The 6,591-nt window shown below is 30.1% G+C and overlaps 1 long non-coding RNA gene across 5 annotated transcripts; it reads left to right on the top strand.

Annotated features, from left to right (window-relative positions):
• Positions 1–1,585: 1,585 nt before the first annotated feature.
• On the top strand, positions 1,586–5,839 carry LOC140887851 (uncharacterized). 5 transcript variants are annotated; one of them, XR_012152023.1, is made up of 6 exons: positions 1,586–1,754; positions 2,006–2,765; positions 2,902–3,227; positions 4,001–4,026; positions 4,499–4,642; positions 5,566–5,839. It is a non-coding gene; the product is annotated as an uncharacterized lncRNA (long non-coding RNA). The 5 variants fall into 5 exon arrangements; XR_012152025.1 differs by adding an exon at positions 4,286–4,391 and having other exon boundaries at positions 2,006–3,227; XR_012152024.1 differs by having other exon boundaries at positions 2,006–2,109; positions 2,981–3,227; positions 5,566–5,837.
• Positions 5,840–6,591: the final 752 nt, after the last annotated feature.

Raw genomic sequence — 6,591 nt, 5'->3', positions numbered from 1 at the left:
GCAACTGCTGGACATGTGGAGCAAGAGGACATATATCTACAAATTGTCCAGAAAACGAGAAAAAAGAAGTTAAACTCTTTGAAGCAACACCAGATATGGATGATGCGGTCTTCTTTCAAGATCTATTCCAAGTATATCAATTTGAGGATATACAAGAAAATCTTGATTCAACAACACTCAAAAGACAACGGTTTCATGTCAAAACTGTGGTCTTTTACCTTTTAACAACGGTTTTAACAAAAACCGTTGTCTTTAAGCGTTTTTTAAAATTAAAGACAACAGTTTTTTAAAAATAGTTGTCTTTTACCCCTCAAAGACAACGGTTTTGGAAAACTGTTGTCTATGAGCGCTTTTTTAGGGGATACGACAACGGTTTTTGTAAACCGTTGTCTATGTGTGTTTTTTTAAGGGCTACGACAACGGTTTACGAAAACCGTTGTCTTTGATTTTATTTTTCACACTTACCCCTTATTATTATTATTATTGTTATTATTATTATTATTATTATTATTATTATTATGAAAAAATACATTTTTAGTCCTCATACTTTCATATCAAAACACTTATGGTCCATAAACATTTCAACACAACACTTTTAGTCCTTAAACTTTAAAAATTGTAACAAAATTGGTCCTTGTCATTAATTTTATAGTTAAATATATTTGTGAGGACTAATTTATGATATTATTAAATTTTAGTGACTAAAAATGAATAAAATTACTAATGAAATATTGTGAAAAGATAAAACATAAAAATAGTAAATGAAATTTTATTTTTAAGAAATATTTTATGTTTTATCTTTATATTCAGATTGAAAAAAAATTAAAAACTAAAATTAAAATTAGAGTTTCAAGAATAATTTTTATACCATATGTATTTTTTTTATTTTTTTTTAAATTTATTATTAATGTTTAATATTTTCAAACATAATTATATAAATTACATATTTATATTTTATATTTTAAAAAAATTGATCTAGTTCGTATCTTATTATTAAATAAAATTAAATAATTAATCATATTTAATATCAGTATCAAAGATATTAAATAAATTTTATTTAAAAAAATTATTAGAAAACACATTAAGAAAAGTTCTTATTAAAATATGTATAAGATATTTTAATTTAAAAAATATATTCAATGATTTTTATGCAAAACTTCATATTCTAAAGTAAATATTTTTTGTTTAAATAAAAAAAATCGTAATAAATTTTATTTACATATAATAATATTATAAAAAAGAATAAATATGTTACTAAAAAATGTTTATGTTGTAGATATGTAATTATTTATGATCTTTATTTTTTATGTTTATTTTATTTAGGTTCCTATAATTTAAAAATATAATAAATTAGTCCCCAAAAATATATTTAATCATTAAAAAATCTATAAGGACTAATTGTGTTGCAATTTATAAAATTTAAGGACTAAAGTGTTACTTTGAAATGTTTAAGGACCAAAAACGTTTTGACGTGAAAGTATAAGGACTAAAAGTGTACTTTTCTCTTATTATTATTATTAGTATTATTATTATTATTTATTATTATAAAAATATTGAAAAAAAAAACTTCAGTCAAAAAGGAAAAGAAGCGAAACCTAATCCCCTAAATCATCCAACCCGACTCCCTTTCTTCTCCCTTTCGATTTTTCCTGGCCACTGTCGTACGTCATCGAAGAAGGTGCGACGTCCACCGGAGAAGGTTGCTTAGTGCTTGGAGATCTCGATTATGGTTGGAATCGCTAGGCTTCGGCTCGGTACTTGCACGATTTCCCAGTCACGATCCACTTCAAATTTTCACTCGAATCTTAGTTAGTTTCGAATTTTTGACCTTGTAATAGTAGTGTAACGTCTTGTGAGAATTTTGACTGCTTATAAATCGAAATCTTTTAATCTATTCATGATTTCTTGTTTGGTTGCGTTCATAGGAAACATTCTAAGATTTTTGTACGGCCAATATGAATGCGAATAGGTAATTTATTGACTTTGCCCTTTCCTACTTCTACAGAAACAAAATTCCAAGAAAGAAGAAACCAAAAAGAAATATTACGAAGATAAGAAATACTTATTCGGGCCGGAGACAGAGATGCGTAGGAGATGACGACGAATTTGGTAGGAATGTTTTTTTTATGCTTCTTTTTCTTGATTTTACTGACACGATTCAAGGGAAGATGGAGCCATGTACTTGGAGAAATATGTGGAGAAAAGAACCGAGGCTATGGATGCATTTTTAGGCATTAAACTTGATTTTGGCTATTTTACATGATATCATATGAAAATGGACGAGTCACATTTTTTATAATTTTTATTTGATATGGATTTCATTTTCATTGAATTGGAGGTTTGATGTGAGGTCCATGTCTTGGGAATTAGCTGGCCTCTATTAAGAGAAATTCCCTCTCGCTAGTATTGATAAGGACCAGTTTCGTTGTGGATTTTTTTCTTGAATTAGATTAGATCCAAGTATTTTGTCTTTAATTTGGAATACACACACATAATCTCACTTTCTATGTATTTTTTTCAATAAAAGTTTTATTTTTATTTCGGTTTAATTACCATCATATATATATTGGAAACTAATTGATTAAAAGACACCATATTTGTTGTTTTTAATTTCTTTGTTTTGATTGGAGACAACTCGAGAATCTTGAGGATAACTTAAAGTTATAATGCTATTCAGTATCTCTCGGTTCAGAAGACAGATTTTACTAACTTGATCTAGATTGAGTAGTGAGTTTGGAGCTCAAGTTCCGAACTGAAATCTTGAGGTACTTGTCGACCCTTTTCTCTTGCTGCCCAATGCTTACATGAAATCGGGGCAGGAGGTTCTGTATTATTAGTCCCAAAACTTACTTAATTTCTTGAACAGTTTTCATATAATCTCACGTAAGCACTTCTCTTTAGGCGAAAACAGGTTATCTGCCACTACTATCGGGACACAAAGAACTCATTTCTGAACTTGGGCCTTATTGTTTTGGTGCAGAAGATTCCTCTAGTGGAAGTGTAGACATTTGGGACAATTTGCTTGAGGCTTTTTTGAGTCTGTTGGTGAGATCTCTGTTGGTGGTAGATATAGTTTTTCCTTTTCACAATTCAGAGTTAATGTGCACTCATTCAGAAAATTCCAAGTGTATGAGGGTGGTGAGCTGTTTGACTGAATTGTTTCTCGAGGACTTTATACTGAGAGGGCAGCTTTTGCTGTGACTCGAACGATTGTTGAAATTATTCAGGTGAAGTTTCGATTTCTTGATGTTTTGTGTTGCTTGATTACATTACTGTGGCATGAGTTCTAATATACATTTTATAACTGGTGATTTTTAATGTCCATATGTATTTCTTGTCTGTGCGACTGTGCCAGTATACATAGCCAGAAATGATGAGTCTCTTTCTCATTTTGTATCTTCTCATTTACTAACTAGTTTATTGGGGTCTTGAAGAAATGAATCTAGAGTTTGAATATATTATTTGTCAAAGTATATTTATTTAAGTATGAGTTTAAAGATATTATTCGCTAGAAATTTATTTACTTGAATTGTGTTAATGATTTTTTTTGTTTTTTTTTTGTTGAATAATTTACAGTTTGGATATACAAAGGAAAATAAAAGAAAAATCGTTGCAGCTTTTATGAGAATTCTCGGGTCATTGTTTCTTTTTATAGATTTATATTTATATATTTTGATTCTTGATTTATATATGTGGAACGTTTTATGAGAACATTGTGATCAAATATATCATATTATTTTGTACTTTTCTGGGATAATTGGTATGTCTTAAATCTCTAAATTTTTCTCCCACATCGAGTAATTTTCCTGTACCAGAGCAGACACCTCAGCCTCAGTTACAATGGATGAACCAGATTCCACAATAAGCCCTTGATTTGTACTGATCTGTTTCCATTTGAAATAGTATCTGAATTTAAACATTTAGTGTTGTAAATTTAGGAATTTGAGTTGAGTTTTATTGCTCATTTTGATAAATACTTTCTGTTTGTCATTTTGTACAGATCTTGTGCTGGAATTAACTACGAAGGTTTGATTTTTCTTCCTAATCTTGTATTTCACCTAATTGTTTGGATCACTAGCTAGCATAGTGTGGGATCTATTTGCTCCTTTTCTTTTATGCCAGCACCATAATATGATTATCTGTTTTATCTGTCGATTATTTTCCTAATATATGCATATTGGTGATTGTGATATCTTGCTAAACTTTATTTACATATGATGCATATGGAATTGACCAAAAAACAGAAATTATGAAGCCACTAAACCTAGTCCGTCATCTTGCGCAGGGAAGACTCACTCTAGTGACAAAATAATTGAAACTGAACCTTGTTCTAGTGACAATATTTGAGATCATTTTCAGCTTCTTATACGTGTTTCAAGCGGTTTTTTTAGGTATATATAGGTATTGCCCAGAAATGGGATTTGTTGGCCTCGATTTAAATTAGTTATTGTCGCATTTATTGCACCATATTGATGTATTAATTGGAATATTTTTGTAGGTTCAATCATCGGAAGAGTTTGAGGCTGGTGGATAGATTGCTCACCGAATCCACTCTCGAAGCCGCCATCCAGAGTAAAAGTTGATTGCCCTCTGAATCCACCATTGAAAACAAGAGAGCACATTATCATTTATCGGACACAAGGTATGGACAAGCATATTAAGTATTCTGTGTTGTCCTGTAATGAAAAAGTATATGTCAAAACCAGGCGTTCATATCTAATTTTTATCACCCCCTGCGTCCTTCTTTGGCTGGATCATTTTTTTTCTCTTGCCTGATTCACTGGCCATAGCTTGTCCTAAACAGAGATCTAATATTTTAATTTTTCCACTGCTAGACTCGTTAATCAAGTATACATATTTGTATGGATCATTTACTTTCATATGTTTAATTTGACATCCAAGTAATTTTTTGTTATTTGTTTGCTTTAGAAATTACTTCAAAAGGATGTCAACACCTGCTTTAGTTCTTGTTTGTTAGGACATGTGGAAGCTTGCTTTGAAAATCCCATGAAAGAGCTAAAAATAAACATGTAGACGAGTATTTCTCTTGCTAATTAACTTTTAAACTTTGGTTGAATAGCATAGCTTAGTGAGTGCAGTAACTCTTACATCGACGGGCAACATTAGAACCTTAACCATAGAAGTGTAAAAAGTTAGAGAAGTGGAAAGAGAGATGATGAAAACTCCAAATGCCAACATTTAATTGAATATGAATTTTTTTAACTTGTATGAGTCTAAGAAATTATTTAAGTTTAATACTTTTTTGTCCAGCCTGTGTTAGCTTTGATTTGAGGTGATTTTAGCTCGTTCCAACCTTGTTTTTCATCAACTCATAGGATTTATGGATTTTTAGTTGAAATTTTAATGAACTCTTTATTTGATCTTTGAGACCTATGTTAATATACTGATTATTTATGTAGTGGAAAGTCGACATCCATTATTAACATTTACTTAAAAAGATTTTATATACATAATACAATACTATATGTTGATAATTAGTGTTTTATTTGATTTATTAAATGAATTATGTTTATGGGTTTTTTTGGTTGAATAATTAATTTACAGTTTGGATATACATATTAAAGAAAAAGAGATTGTTGCGGCGTCTACAAAAATATCAGGTCAAGAATGTGTAGTTGTAAAATCAGTACTAGCTAGCTCAAGATGGATGCTAATCTATGCTGAAACGAGGGTTCCAAGTTTATCAAGATTAGTTATAGTTCTATTTTCTAGTGTGTATTGAATTACGATTCAAATTCGAGTGATTTGTAATACTGAAAAATTGTATATTAAATTTTATTTTCAAAAATTTAAATTTGGATTGATTTATAATATTGAATATTTGTATATTAAATTTTATTTTTTTTTGTTTTTTATTTGAAAAAAGACAACGGTTTTTAACCGTTGTCGTATGTAGTTTAAAATTGTTGTTGAATGTCCTATTATTAAAAAAACACGCTAAAAACAACAGTTAACCGTTGTTTTTGAAAAAAAGACAACGGTTTTTTACTGTTGTAAAACCGTTGTCTTTGCCTCAAAGACAATAGTTTTTAATCGTTGTCTTTGAGCACCCCCTTTAACAACACAGCCTTTAACAACAGTTTTAAACTACCTACGCCAACGGTTTTTCACCGTTGTTGTTGAGCTTTTTTCTTATAGTGATATCCCCTCAGATGAAAGCATATACGAAGAAGAGATATTGTTTAGTCGAGAAGTTTTTGAAGATGAATCAGAATTAGAGTAAAGAGGAAGTGTTTCGCCATGAAACACATGAAAGTTTGGCTGGGTTCTTTAGTCAAACCACGATATCTCATAATATGGTCCAAAGGATTATGAGAGAAAATCCAGCATTACAGAAGTACCAAGGATTTTCGGCAGGACAAGTTGAAAGAGTCTTAGGAAACCTAGGGCTAAGACAAAGAAGACATAATTTGATTTATAAGGTATCCAGAAGGGAAATGACGATCCCTATGGAACTAACCAGTAATCAAATTGAAATGCAGTTAATTTCCTTTGAAAAAATTTGAGAAGAATTACAGAAATTAAAAGCAGAAATAGCAAAGGCAATGTCTTGGATTCATATTGGAGCAA

Source organism: Henckelia pumila, chromosome 3 (genome assembly GCF_033568475.1).
Source record: "Henckelia pumila isolate YLH828 chromosome 3, ASM3356847v2, whole genome shotgun sequence".
Lineage (NCBI taxonomy): Eukaryota > Viridiplantae > Streptophyta > Magnoliopsida > Lamiales > Gesneriaceae > Henckelia > Henckelia pumila.
Note: the sequence above shows the minus strand (reverse complement) of the source record. Positions and strands in the feature narration are given on the sequence as shown.